Below are 15,754 nucleotides of genomic sequence, written 5' to 3' on the forward strand. Positions count from 1 at the left end.
TTCAAGCAAAGCCTGGCTGAGGCACTTAGTGCCATGGTCTAGTTGACTGGATAGGGCTGGGTGCTAGGTTGTACTGGATGATGTTGGAGGTCTCTTCCAACCTGGTTGATTCTATGATTCTATGATTCTACAGTTCCCTCCTGAGACAGATCTGCTTTCAATGCAGCGAGAAGAAGGAGGAGCTGGTGCAGACCCTGGCTCCAGGGCCTCGCTGCAGGCGATGCTCATGGTAGTGGGTCCAGATGGCAGACTGTGATGTCAGATGTCCAGTGGGCCATGTGGGAGCTGACATTATCATCCTTCTGGCAGCCAGGAGTTTATAACATTGAAGCAATCACTTTCTGTGTTTGCAAATCTACTACAGTACTTTTAGTCTACTGAGCGGTACGAAATGGCAAAGAGAGGACATTAGAATCTGTCATTTTCTACAAAGCCAGGAATATCAGCTCAAAAAAAAGTGATAATGTGGCATGAAACCCCCCACATCTATATTCATGTTTTAGAATAAATTTCCTTTGTAGGATTGGAGGGGGGAGGGGGGGGAAAGAAAAAAGGGAAAGCAGCCAGATTGCTGGTACATTCCATTTGTGATGATGAGGAAAATTGCAATCACAATTCCCAGAATCCCAGCATATTGGGGGTTGAAGATCATCCAGTCCAACCCCTTTGCTAAAGCAGGGTCACCCACAGCAGCTTGCACAGGAGTACAATGGCCAGGTGCATTTGGCACTTCTCCAGACAAGGAGACTCCACAACCTCTCTAGGCAGCCTGCTCCAGAGCTCCAGCACCCTCACACTAAAGAAGTTTATCTTCTTATTCAGATCATAGTATCACAGAATGTTAGAGACTGGAAGGGCCCTCCAGAGTTTGAGCCCAACCCCACTGCCAAAGCAGGATCACTTAGGCTAGTCCAAACAGGAATGCATCCAGAATCATAGAATCACAGAATCAACCAGGTTGGAAGAGACCTCCAAGATCATCCAGTCCAACCTAGCACCCAGCCCTAACCAATCAACTAGACCATGGCACTAAGTGCCTCAGCCAGGCTTTTCTTGAAGACCCCCAGGGACGGTGCCTCCACCATCTCCCTGGGCAGCCCATTCCAATGCCAATCACTCTCTCTGCCAACAACTTCCTCCTAACATCCAGCCTAGACCTACCCTGGCACAACTTGAGACTGTGTCCCCTTGTTCTATTGCTGGTTGCCTGGCAGAAGAGGCCACCCCCCACCTGCCTACAATGCCCCTTCAGGTAGTTGTGGACAGTGATAAGATCACCCCTGAGCCTCCTCTTCTCCAGGCTGCACACCCCCAGCTCCCTCAACCTCTCCTCATAGGGTTTGTGCTCCAGGCCCCTCACCAGCTTTGTTGCCCTTCTCTGGACATGTTCCAGCACCTCAATATCTTTCTTGAATGTCTCCAAAGAAGGAGACTCCACAGTCTCTCTGGGCAGACTCCTCCAGGCAGCTTTGTTCCACAATCATCCCACTCATGGAAGAATTGCTCGAGATATTTCTGAGTTTGGCAGGTCTGGTCCTTGCCTAGGGATTCTGCTGCGTGGACATACACTATTGGATATTGCCTGCAGCGTCAGAAGGATGCTTCTGCAGAGGAATCCAGTAAGGGATCATTGCCAAATGCCTATCTCACCTCTGTGAGTAAAACCTGCTCTTCCTTAAGCTTCTGCTCAGTCTGATTAATAGTGGAGTAAAGCTGTGTTTATAGCTTAGCCTTTTCCATTTCCTGACTTCCTAAATATCTAAATTTGTCTATAATATCCAGGTGCACCCAAAACATCTCTGGGCAACCTGTTCCAGTGTCATAGAATCATAGAATCAACCAGGTTGGAAAAGACTTCCAAGATCATCCAGTCCAACCTTGCACCCAGACCTATCCAGTCATCTAGACCATGGCACTAAGTGCCTCAGCCAGGCCTTTCTTGAACATCCCCAGGGATGGCAAATCCACCACCTTCCTGGGCAGCCCATTCCAATGCAAATCACTCTCTTTATGAAGAACTTCCTCCTAACACCCAGCCTAGACCTCTCTCAGCACGACATGAGACTGTGTCCCTTTCTTCTGTTGCTGGTTGCCTGGCAGAAAAGACCAACCCCCACCTGGCTACAATGTCCCTTCAGGTAGTTGTAGACAGCAATGAGGTCACCCCTGAGCCTCCTCTTCTCCAGACTAAACAACCCTAACTCCCTCAGCCTTTCCTCATAGGGCTGTGTTCCAGGCTCCTGTCTCACTATTCTCACTCTAAGGAATTTCTTCCTAATCTCCAGTCTAAACCTACCCTCTTGCATCCTGAAGCCATCACCCCGTATCCCGTGACTACAAGACCTTGTGAAATGTTGCTCCCCAGCTTTCTTGTAGGCCCTCTGCAGCGAAAGCCACTGTAGGAGGCAGTGACATAACTGTTCCAAAATTGTACTGTGCTAGTTTCAGCCTAGCTGGGATATTTTGGTGAGAAGAATTAGATTATAAACTGTGAAAAGGAAACAATGGTGATGTCTACTTCACTCATAGGCTTGCTGAGATGTTGTGATGGTTTGGGTGTTCCCTGCCCCTCCCCCCCCCCCCCCCCCCCCACTTTGGAAATCACCCAGACTAGACTCAGACAGCTCTGGGAATTGAATGAGGCTTCTATTTACAGCTGGCACAATATACAAGCAGATATTTACAATAGATACAGCTATATACAGACATAGACAAGTTAAAAGGTAATACAGAAACACAACAGCACTCCCAGAAACCTGAGTCCCCAAGAGAGTTCCCAACTGCCCTTTCACCTTCTCCCACCCTTCTCTACCTTACCCCAGCTGTTGCCTTGTGCCCAAGGAAGACTGGAGGGTTGGCCAAGGGGTTAGGAAGCAGGTGGATTAATCAGATTAAGTTAGAGAGAAAAATGTGGCCCACAGCCCAGGCAGAGATCAACTCCCATATCTATGTTTATACTTTGTTCTTATACATCTCAGCAAGCCTATGAGTGAAGTAGACATCACCATTGTTTCTCTTTCACAGCCTATGATCTAATCCTTCTCACCAAAACATTCTAGCTAGCTTCAAACTAGCACAGATGTATAAGAACAAAAACATAAATATAGATAAGGGAGTTGCTCTCTGGGCTCTGGGGCTGCATGAACTTCTCTTTCTAACCTCACTTGATGCTTGACTAATCCTTCTGCTTCCTAATCCCCCTGGCTGACCATCCAAACTCAACTTGAATGTGAGGCAAAGTCTGGGGTAAGGTAGAGAGCTGGGAGGAAGGTGGAAGGGTGGTTGGGAGCCCCTCCTGGGGACTCTGGTTTCTGGAAGGGCTGTTGTGTTTCTGTATTACCTTTTACCTTGCATATTTCTGTCTATAACTGTATAGACTGTAAATATCTGCTTGTATCTTGTGCTAGCTGTAAATATAAGCTTCATACCATTTTCCAGTGGCTGAGTCTAGTCTGGGTGATTTGACTGAAGTGGGGGGGGGGGGGGACAGACAAGTAACACCCAAACCACCACACATACCTCCTATAAATTGAACCCAGATTTTTGAGGATAAGAAGAAGGTTTTACAAACCAGCATGTATAGAACTTTCTGAGGATTGGGGTTTTTTTGCTTTTTGAAAAAGTAATGGATGTAGCACAGGAAAGAAAAGTAAGTTGCCAAATGTGAAGTAGTAAACAAGTGTAATTCTTATAAAAAAATGCCATTGTGTTGCAAATTATTGTGATAGTGATGCTAAACTGCTCAAATCTTCCTGTAGGAAGATAACACATAATAGCTGTTAAGCAATGGGTAGGAGGAGGTAGCTGTTGTAGTTATAATGCAGAAGATAAAAGCCAGATCTATTTTTATTATTCCTATTCCTACCATTCCTCTCAGACATAATTTCTTTACCATCTCTTTTCTCCTGTGAGTACCCAGTTTGGAATGTTCATAGAATCACAGAATTGTAGAATCAACCAGATTGGAAGAGGCCTCCAAGCTCAGCCAGTCCAACCTAGCACCCAGCCCTAGACAATTAACCACACCATGGAACTAAGAGGCTCAGCCAGGCTTTTCTTCAACACCTCCAGGGACAGTGACTCCACCACCTCCCTGGGCAGCCCATTCCAATGCCAATCACTCTCTCTGTGAAGAACTTCTTCCTAATATCCAGCCTAGACCTCTCCCAGCACAACTTGAGACTGTGTCCCCTTGTTCTGTTGCTGGTTGTCTGGCAGACGAGACCAACCCCACCTGGCTACAGCCTCCCTTCAGGGAGTTGTAGACAGCAATGAGGTCAGCCCTGAGCCTCCTCTTCTGCAGGCTGCACACCCCCAGCTCCCTCAGCCTCTCCTCATAGGGCTCTGCTCCAGGCCCCTCACCAGCTTCATTGCCCTTCTCTGGACACCTTCCAGCATCTCAACATCTCTCTTGAATTGAGGAGTCCAGAACTGGACACAGCACTCAAGGTGTGGCCTGACCAGTGCTGAGTGCAGTGACAGAATAACCTCCTTTTTCCTTCTGGCCACACTGCTCCTGATCTAGGCCAGGATGCTATTGGCTCTCTTGGATGAGGATGCCCAGGGAAGTGGTAGTGTCACCATCCTTGAGGTGTTCAAGGAATGTGCACATGGCTCTTTGGGACATGTTTTCTTGGACTTGATGGTGCTGAGTTGATGGTTTGACTTAGGTCTTTTTCAACCTAAACAATTTTATGATTCTATGAACTCCAAGCTCATTCAAGACTAATAAGGAAAGGAGCCCTACCATGAATATCCTTACAGCCAAAGTCTCAGGATACTGATGGCTTTTCACAGCCTCTCTCACTCAATCCATTCTGCTCCAGGAAAGCTTAAGTGTTAATAGTAGAGGGCCTGTCAGTTTAATCTGAGCAGCAAAACATTGAGCAGTAAATCTTATCTTTACATCTAGCATCATTTTCCCCCTTGCCAATACTCAGTTTTTCAGTGCAACATTCTCCAACCTAAGTGTGCATGAGAGATGAAAGGGCCATTACAGAAGGTCTGCATCATATATGTCCTCAAAATAAGGCAAATATATAAAAATGTTAATTATAGAAACTTGGAGATGACCCAAACTATCATGCTCTTGGGGGGGGGGGGGGGGGGGGGATAACTTTGATGCTACAATGATGAGCAAAACACACAGAATTCGGTCTCACTCTGTTGCTGTTACATGCAGAAAGAAGCAAGGGCAAGGTGTTAAGGGCAAAGTTGTGTCCTGTGGATATAATTGGCTCATCAAATTCTATCATAAATCAGTGAGCTGACTTGCCTTTCCTCCTCCTCCTCCTCAGAGCAGTTTGGAAGCATGATCTTTTATATCACTGCTTTTATCACCTCTCATCTCCAACCCTGGTGGTGTTTGTATTGTTTTCTGTGTTGTGCTGAAGCAGTCAAGCTGCATTATACTGATGAGTCAGGATAATCAATTAAACCTTAGGCAGATCCTTCTAGATTATTACTAAAAGATTAGGTACCAACCCTGCAGACTGCAATGTCTGAGCTATTCTGTCAGCAGTTTCAATATCCTCAGTGATTGTGCTGCAGGCAAGAGATATTTTAGTTTCTGAAGCAGACACAGTGCAATTGAACTACCAGGAGTAGTTTCATTTTTCCAGTGAGTTGCTTTCTCTCCTCAGCTTGTTTCATTGCTGCTCTTCTAACTCAGTGTTTAGTGGAAGGAATCACAGACAGCCACCGTTTGCATGCACCAGAACTCCTGCAGTATTCTTCCTGGAGTGGAATTTGATGCGTGCTTGGAAATAGCAATGCAAAAGTGTCATTGGTATTCACTAGAGTCACCTCACACTAAACTGTGCTATGATGGAGGATTTTATTTCCTTCAGATTTTCTCCCCTGCAGGAGAAGTCACTCAGAATCAGCCATCCTACCTGACACATTGTGATCTGCAAAACCTGCCCTGTTTTCTGGGTCTGGAATATTTGACCTAAAAGATATTGCTGGGAATTGCACTACAGTCACTTCGTTGAAATAGGACCTCCAGGCTAGCCTCTCCAAATATCAAAACAGTGTGCCCTCTGCCATAAAGACTTTCCTTTTGTGCTTCCTTTCATCTTGCTGTCCTTCCACCCTCTTCCCCTGCCTGCCTTTAATAGCAATGACATACAGTCAGACTCCTCCTAATAGCTTCCAAAGAGCTCCTGGATGTAGCATTAACAGATTTGTTCTTTGAGAGATGGAGGGTAGTGTAGAAAAGATTATTTGGTAGTTTACTGTGTGATTGTATTGGTTTAATCTAATGAGGGATTTATGGGGAATGCAGTGAGGAAAGAACAGAAGGACCACAGATATCAAACCATCTGCAGACACTTAAGGGTTATTAGCAAAATGCAATATCATCAGGAAAAGCCTGGATCACAGGAGAGCAATGGACAGTAATAAGTCAAGCAGGCCCACTTGGAGCAGCTCTGCTATGAGGACAGAGTGAAAGAGTTGGAGCTGTTCAGTCTGCAGAAGAGGAGGCTCCCAGGTGACCTTCTTGTGGCCTTCCAGGATCTGAAGGCAGCTACAAAAAAGCTGGACAGGGACTTTGTAGGCTGTCAGGGAGTGCCATGACTGGGGGGAATGGAGCAAAGCTGGAGGTGGGGAGATTCAGAGTGGACATAAGGAGGAAGTTGTTGAGCATGAGAGTGGTGAGAGGCTGGAATGGGTTGCCCAGGGAGGTGGTTGAGGCCCCATGGCTGGAGGTGTTTAAGGCCAGGCTGGATGAGGCTGTGGCCAGGCTGATCTAGGATAGGGTGTCCCTGGGCATGGCAGGGGGGTTGGAACTAGCTGATGCTAGTGGTCCCTTCCAACCCTGACTGATTCTATGATCTCAAGGCTTCCCTGACTACCTTATCTACTCACAGGTCTTAAGAAAAATGATTGTATACTCTAGAACTCTCCCAAAATGTGATGTAGCCACTACATTAAACAGAACATTTATTTATTGTTTTCTTGTCTATTCCACTGGAGAGAAGAATAACAGAAGACAGAATTTTACTTGTCAGTTCTGTTCAGTTTGACTTTTTAACTAATTGCTTATCTATGAATAAATTGAGAACTGTAGAATGGTTTGAGTTGGAAGGTGCCTCCAAAGGTCATCTAGTCCAACTCCCTTGCACTGAGCAGGGACAGCCTCTGCTAAATCAGAGCCTTGTTGGGCCTGACTTTGAATATCTCCAGGGATAGGGAATCAAATGCCTCCCTGGTCAACCTTTTCCAGTGTTCCATCAGCCTCGTGGTGCAGGACTTGTTCCTAACATCCAATCTAAATCTGTTCTACTCTAATTTCAAACTATTGCCCCTTGTCCTGTCACAACAGGGCTTTGGAAAGACTTTAGTGATAGTGGCTTAGCAGCAGTGGTGGGATTGTGAGCCCCGAGTGGTTGGACTGAGAGATCTCAGATGTCTCTCCCAACCTCAGCAGTTCTGTAGTTCCACAAAGCTCAATGGCCCCAAGTGAGTGGTTGGACTGAGAGATCTCAGATGTCTCTCCCAACCTCAGCAGTTCTGTAGTTCCATGAAGCTCAATGGCCCCAAGTGAGTGGCTGGACTGAGAGACCTCAGATGTCTCTCTTAACCTCAGCAGTTCTGTAGTTCCATGAAGCTCAATGGCCCCAAGTGAGTGGCTGGACTGAGAGATCTCAGATGTCTCTCTTAACCTCAGCAGTTCTGTAGTTCCATGAAGCTCAATGGCCCCAAGTGAGTGGCTGGACTGAGAGACCTCAGATGTCTCTCTTAACCTCAGCAGTTCTGTAGTTCCATGAAGCTCAATGGCCCCAAGTGAGTGGCTGGACTGAGAGACCTCAGATGTCTCTCTTAACCTCAGCAGTTCTGTAGTTCCATGAAGCTCAATGGCCCCAAGTGAGTGGCTGGACTGAGAGATCTCAGATGTCTCTCCCAACCTCAGCAGTTCTGTAGTTCCACAAAGCTCAATGGCCCCAAGTGAGTGGCTGGACTGAGAGATCTCAGATGTCTCTCCCAACCTCAGCAGTTCTGTAGTTCCACAAAGCTCAATGGCCCCAAGTGAGTGGCTGGACTGAGAGATCTCAGATGTCTCTCCCAACCTCAGCAGTTCTGTAGTTCCATGAAGCTCAATGGCCCCAAGTGAGTGGTTGGACTGAGAGATCTCAGATGTCTCTCTTAACCTCAGCAGTCCTGTAGTTCTACGAAGCTCAACGCTGGCACAGTGATGAGAAGTGTCACTTTCTGTCAGAGAGCAGCTTTTGCTACAAGCAATTCAGATTATGCAGATCTGTCTGGAGCACAATGCAATTCCTGGCTGCTGATTCAATGCAGTAGGTAAAATCCAACCAGTTCATGGCTTACAGAATATGTATTGAAGTCTGGGAGATTAGCTTGGTTTTTAGACACTTCTAGACATAGTGTTAACCTCCTTGTGATTATAGAATCATAGAATCATGGAATCAAGCAGGATGGAAGAGACCTCCAAGCTCATCCAGTCCAACCTAGCACCCAGACCTATCCAGTCAACTAGACCATGGCACTGAATGCCTCATCCAGGCTTTTCTTGAACACCTCCAGGGACAGTGCCTCCACCACCTCCCTGGGCAGCCCATTCCAATGCCAATCACTCTCTCTGTGAAGAACTTCCTCCTAACACCCAGCCTATACCCACCCCGGCACAACTTAAGACTGTGTCCCCTTGTTCTATTGCTGTTTGCCTGGGAGAAGAGGCCATAGAATCAACCAGGTTGGAAGAGACCTCCAAGATCATCCAGTCCAACCTAGCACCCAGCCCTAGTTCTATTTTTAAAGAGATTATCAACTATATGATGTCTCCCAGCCCTTTTCATCAGCTAGAGTTCATTTATTCAGATATTTAGCTTTATTAGTGGTTAGCACCATTCCTTTTCTACTGCTTAATTCCTTTTGGGGGGGCAGAAGACATTTTCAGGATTAATTTAAATACATTAGTTTGGTGTTCAAGTACATTGAAAAAAATATTTAGAGCTGAAATTTACCATGAGGAAATGTTCCCCTCCTAGCCCATGTGAATGAGTCCTTTCACAGACTGTGCCTGGAGCAGGCTGACATTTCATGAATGATGATTGTCTGGTTTATGTGAGCATTTTTATGTTACTGACATATGTCAAATAAAATCAGAAAGGCTTTTTTCTATCTTTTTAACTATTCTTGGCAAAAAAAAAAAAAAACACACCACCTATCACATTCTTAGTTGCAGTTCTTCATCTTCAGATTATGTAGATACATTTTTTGGTCTCCATAAATCTTAATATTTCATAGAATCATAAAATCATAGAATTAACCAGGTTGGAAGAGACCTCCAAGATCATCAAGTCCAACCTAGCACCCAGCCCTAGCCAATCAACTAGACCATGGCACTAAGTGCCTCATCCAGGCTTTGCTTCAACACCTCCAGGAACGGTGACTCCACCACCTCCCTGGGCAGCCCATTCCTAACATCCAGCCTAGACCAGGCACATCATGAGACTGTGTCCCCTTCTTCTGTTGCTGCTTGCCTGGCAGAAGAGACAAACCCCCACCTGGCTACAGCCTCCCTTCAGGTAGTTGTAGAGAGCAATGAGGTCACCCAGGAGCCTCCTCTTCTCTAGGATGCACACCCCCAGCTCCCTCAGCCTCTCCTCATAAGGTTTATGTTCCAGGCCTTTCACCAGCTTTGTTTCCCTTCTCTGGACACACTCCAGCACCATGAGTGCCATGCGTGTGCTGGAACACTGAAACAAGTTGCCCAGGGATGTAGTTGAGCTTCCATCCCTGAAGATATTCAAGTTGAGGCTCAATAAAGCTGTAAACAGCCTGATCTAGTTGAGGATGACCCTGCTGACTGCAGGGCAGTTGGACTGAATGACATTTGGAGGTCACTTCCAACCCAAACCATTCTATGGTTCTATGAAAATGGAAGTAAGGAGGGGGGGGGGAGAATGGAGGGCAGCATGGGGAGAAATTTTCACCTAAGATGTGATTTCAACGGAAGTGAAGCTTTCATGTTTTTGTCCTTCCAGTTTGCACAGCAAACCCAAACACTTCAGGTCATCTTTTTCTTTTAGTCTGAGGAGGTCCAGGGGACTATCAGATACCTGTTGTGCACAAGCAGATATTATTTAACTTGCAAGAGTTGTTAACACTTTCAGATACTGCAGCATTTGCTGTAATGCTGTGAATATTGCATCTGACAGATCAGACATTTAGCTAGCTCTGTGACAAACAGATTTATGGAAATATCTGTTTCCACCTCCTTCTCTGCTATTATTAAACCACAATATCAGTGGTTCAGCTGTTTTCACTGGTGTGCTTTTTGTAAATCAGCTGGAAAAGAAAAGTATTAGCTACTGGTTTGGTTTGGTTTAAATTTCCATGCAGGTTTTGTAAATGACTTTATTGCTCTTCTGACAAGATTTTTAGTCCAGAAGCCAGTTCAGTAACAAATCTTGTCTCTGTTTACTCAGACACTGCTGGTTTTGCAACACTACAAGAATATAAATATTCTTTGTAGCTCATGAAGTTTATTTGCAAAACTATAATGCTTGTTATTAGTTAGTAATGTAAGTATGATGCCTTTGGGGTCCCTTCTTTTATTTCCATGGAAGTGAAGCTCTTGCCAGAGAGAATGATTTGCCATTGGAATGGGCTGCCCAGGGAGGTGGTGGAGTTTCTGCCCCTAAAGGTGTTCAAGAAAAGACTGTCTGAGGCACTTAGTGCCATGGTCTAATTGATTAGACAGGGCTGGATGATAGGTTGGACTGGATGATCTTGGAGGTCCTTTCCAACCTGGTTGATTCTATGATTCTATGAAGTATAAGATCATATTCATAACCCAAATCACAACAATTTAATTACCAGCTGAACTTTTCTATTACTGGCTTTGTTTCCTACTGCAAATGGACTTTATAAACTTAGAATCAGTCAGGGTTGGAAGGGACCACAAGGATCATCTAGTTCAAACTCCCTACCATGGGCAGGGACACCCTACCCTAGATGAGACTGGACACAGCCTCATCCAGCCTGGCCTTAAACACCTCCAGCCATGGGGCCCCAACCACCTCCCTGGGCAACACAGTCTAGGGTCTCACCACTTTCATGCTGAACAACTTCCTCCTCACATCCAGTCTAAACCTCGCCACGTCCAGCTTTGCTCCATTCCTCCCAGTCCTGTCACTCCCTGAGAGCCTAAAAAGTCCCTCCCCAGCTTTTTTGTAGGCCCCCCTCACATCCTGGAAGGCCACAAGAAGGTCACCTGGGAGCCTCCTCTTCTGCACACTGAACAGCTCCAACTCTTTCACTCTGTCCTCATTGCAGAGCTGCTGCAGCCCTCTGAGCATCCCAGTGGCCCTTCTCTGGACACATTCCAGCATCTCCACATCCCTGTTGGAGTAGGAGCTCCAGATGAGGTCTCGCCAGAGCTGAGTAGAGGGGGAGAATCACCTCCCTGGCCCTGCTGGCCACACTTCTCCTGCTGCAGCCCAGGATCTGGTTGGTCTTCTGGGCTGCAAGTGCACACTGCTGGCTCCTGTTGAGCTTCTCATCCATCAACCTCTCCAAGTCTCTCCTCAGGGCTGCTCTCAAGCCACTGACTGCCCAGCCTGTAGCTGTGCTTGGGATTGCCTCAACCCAGATGCAGGACCTTGCACTTGGCTTTGCTGAACCTGACTAGGTTGGCTTGTGCCCACCTCTCCAGCCTATCCAGGTCCCTCTGGATGTCATCTCTTCCCTCCAGCCTGTCTGCTGCACCACACAGCTTGGTGTTGTCAACAAACTTGTTGAGGTTGCACCCAATAACTTATTTATGAATCAAAGTGCTGGTTTACTGGCCACAATGGAGGTGTTTCATTGGTTGTTGGACTTGACAACCTTAGAGGGCTTTTCCAACCAAAATATTACTGTGATTCTGTGCTGCTATTGTGATCTGTGCCCAAAGTGCTGTTGCAGACTCTTTGACACTCACATCTTTTTCTTTTCTCTACACACACATGTGATCTGCCAGTGCTGATATAGATGATGCCACAATGGCTCTGTAAAAGGTTATCTTGTCAGGTGTCCCTTTTAAGAAGCACATCATCCGTGTGGAATTAATTTGGATGGCAAAACAGCAGGAACAACATGATTATTAAGCATGAAAAAACAGGGAGTCTTAATTACCAGGTAAAAAACTTCCTTTTACTGGCTTCATTTCCTAGTGCACAATTTCTTTCTGCCAGTTTAGCTGCAAAAGAAAGATCCTGATGGAAGTTAATGATACATTGCACTCACATCATTATTCCAGAATTAGCTCTGCAGAAAGATTGTGAAAAATCATTTACCTTTTGGTAGAAGTCTTCATCTGCTGAAGTAACTTCAAAATAACACAGAGTGGAACCTGCTTTATCAGGGAGTTTAGACTAGGTGATCTCCAGAGGTCACTTCCAACCCTCACCTTGCTGGGATTCAGTGTAATGTTGAGGGTCTGCTGAGATTCTGTGCCTTAGGATGTAATTAATTATGATTGGATTCTTTGGTTCATGGTTCTTGACACATTTATGTAGAACTGTGTGTGAATTTGGACTTAATCAGATATTTCTTCTCTCTGCCATCTTTTTCCCTTCTACTGGGGAGGACAGAGAGGGGAAGAGTGCATAATTGGTGTTATTCTAGCCCGTAGAGGTTTTCCTCCTCCTTGTGTAATTGCTTCAGGGCTGCTGTAAGGGACTTCCATAGAATCACAGAATCATTTGTGTTGGTAGGAAGCTTCAAGATCATTGAGTCCAGCCATGAACACAACACCACCAGGGTACCACTAAACAACATCCCACAGTACCACAACTACATGGCTTTCAAATCCCTCCAGGGATTTGTCTACCACTGCTCTGGACAACTCATTGCAGGTCACTTGGGGAAGAAATTGTTCCTCAAGTTCAACCTAATCATCCTCTGTTGCAGCTCAATGTTGTTTCCTCTTCCTCAATCACTTGTTGTTTGGGAGACCAACCCTCTTTTTGGTCCAATCTCCTCTCAGGGAGTTGTAACAAGTCAGAAAGTCTCCCCACAACCTCCTTTCCTCCAAACTAGGCAATTCCAGAATCCTCAGCTGCTCTTCACAAGACTTGTACTTTAGATCCTTCACCAACTTTGATGCCCTTCCCAGGACATGCACCATCTTCCCAGTTATCTTCATTCTTTCTTTCCTTCTCTCTTTCTTTCCTTCTCTCCTTCTTTCCTTCCCTTTTCAACCCAAAACTTTACCACCACAAATGCATTCCTTCTAAACCTGGAGCACAGCCCTATGAGGAGAGACTGAGGGAGTTGGGGGTGTGCAGCCTGCAGAAAAGGAGGCTCAGGGCAGACCTCATTGCTGTCTACAACTACCTGAAGGGAGGCTGTAGCCAGGTGGGACTGGGCTCTGCTGCCAGGCAAGCAGCAACAGAAGTCTCAAGTTGTGCTGGGGGAGGTCTAGGCTGGATGTTAGGAGGAAGTTGTTGTCGGAGAGAGTGATTGGCATTGGAATGGGCTGCCCATGGAGGTGGTGGAGGTGTCCCTGGAGGTGTCCCTGGAGGCGTTGAAGCAAAGCCTGGCTGAGGCACTTAGTGCCATGGTCTGGTTGATTGTCTAGAGCTGGGTGCTAGGTTGGACTGGATGATCTTCGAGGTCTCTTCTAACTTGGTTGATTCTATGACTCGATTCTATGATCACAGAACCACAGACCACGAACCATGCAACCACAGAATGATAGAACTGTTCAGATTAGAATAGACTTTTGAGATCATTGAGTCCATCCATTCAAACTTAAAGACCTCTAATTTTGTGTTTGAGGTTACAAAATAAATGTCTCTATGAAGAGCTTTCTTTTTGTGGTGCTGTCACCTAACACATCTATTCTATGATTCTATGTTCTCCTTATTAACAGCACTTTGAGCCCAAGCTTCTCGTCCATTTCTCACTTCTATGAACACAATGTTGAATATGTGGTGCTCCTGTTCAAGCCAAATGTCTTTCTCTAATAGGTGGTTTTCAAACTTTGCAGAGCTATTTTGCAGGCAATAAATTAATCCCTTTAATTATCTTTATCTTTATCTCTATATCTGTCTCTTTATATCTTTGTTTTATATACATATAATTCATTATATAGATACAATTTAAATATCATATATCTTATATCAGTTATATATGTGCATATACTATATTTAATATACATCCATATATATAATATTACATATTATATATAATTATATATTATTACACATATTATATAGTTTTATATATAATATAATGTATCTAATTTTTAGATTTATATATAATTTTATATATTATATGTATTATATAGTCTCTTTCTTTATCTTTACCTCTATCTATCTCTATCTCTATCTCTATCTCTATCTCTACCTCTATCTCTATCTCTATCTCTATCTCTATCTCTATCTCTATCTCTATCTCTATCTCTATCTATCTCTTTATCTGCTTGTTTTATATACATGTAATTCCTTATATAGATATAATTGAAACAATATATATATTATACATATTCTATATATTTACATTTATTTTATTTAATAAACATTTATCTATCACATTTAATATATATTTGTATGTACAATTATGTATCATTATTATTATTATACATATTACATAGCTTTCTATATAATATGATGCATAAGATTTTTATATTTATATATATATCATGTATTAAAATGCATATTACATATTAAAAGATATCTAATTATATATTACACATGTGTGACATTATAAATATATGATTACATGCATAGGTATGATTATATATATGATTACATATATAATTATGTCTTATACATGTTATACAGTTTTCTATATAATATGATATATGTGTTTTTTATATTTACATATTATAAATTAAAATATTCATTATATGTAAAAATATGTATAATTATATATTATGCACACGTGACATATATATATGAGTACAGATATATGTATGATTATATATATACATATAAAAATTATATATAATTATACATATTATATAGTTTTCTATATATTATTATGTATATGGGTTTTATATTTATATATCATGTATTGAAATATATATTATATATTAGAATATGTATAATTGTGTATTATACATATGTGACATTATATATATTATTACATATGTATATAGTTATATATATAATTTTATTTATATTATATGTTGTTTTATATATTGTATAGTTTTCTATATAATATGATGTATACGATTTTTAGATTTATAGATTTATAGATATATATGCAAAAATATGTATAATTGTATATTATGCATATGTGACATATATATATGATTATATATATATGTATGATTATATATAATTACATATATATTGTATCTAATTATACATATTATATAGTTTTCTATATAATATGATATATATGATTTTTATATTTATACATTATGTATTTATATGTATTATATATTAAATATACATAATTAGATATTATACATATTTGACATTATATATATGATATATATATGTATGATTATATATAATTATATATATTTATATCTAATTATATATATTCTATAGTTTTCAATATAATATGATATATCTGATTTTTATATTTAGATATTATGTATTTATATATTATATATAAAATATACATAATTAGATATTATACATATGTGACATTATATATATGATTATATATATATGTATGATTATATATAATTATATGTATATTATATCTTATTATACAGGTTATATAGTTTTCTATATAATATGATGTGTATTATTGTTTATATTTACATACATTATATATTAAT

This window comes from Pogoniulus pusillus, chromosome 8, assembly GCF_015220805.1.
Source record: "Pogoniulus pusillus isolate bPogPus1 chromosome 8, bPogPus1.pri, whole genome shotgun sequence".
NCBI lineage: Eukaryota > Metazoa > Chordata > Aves > Piciformes > Lybiidae > Pogoniulus > Pogoniulus pusillus.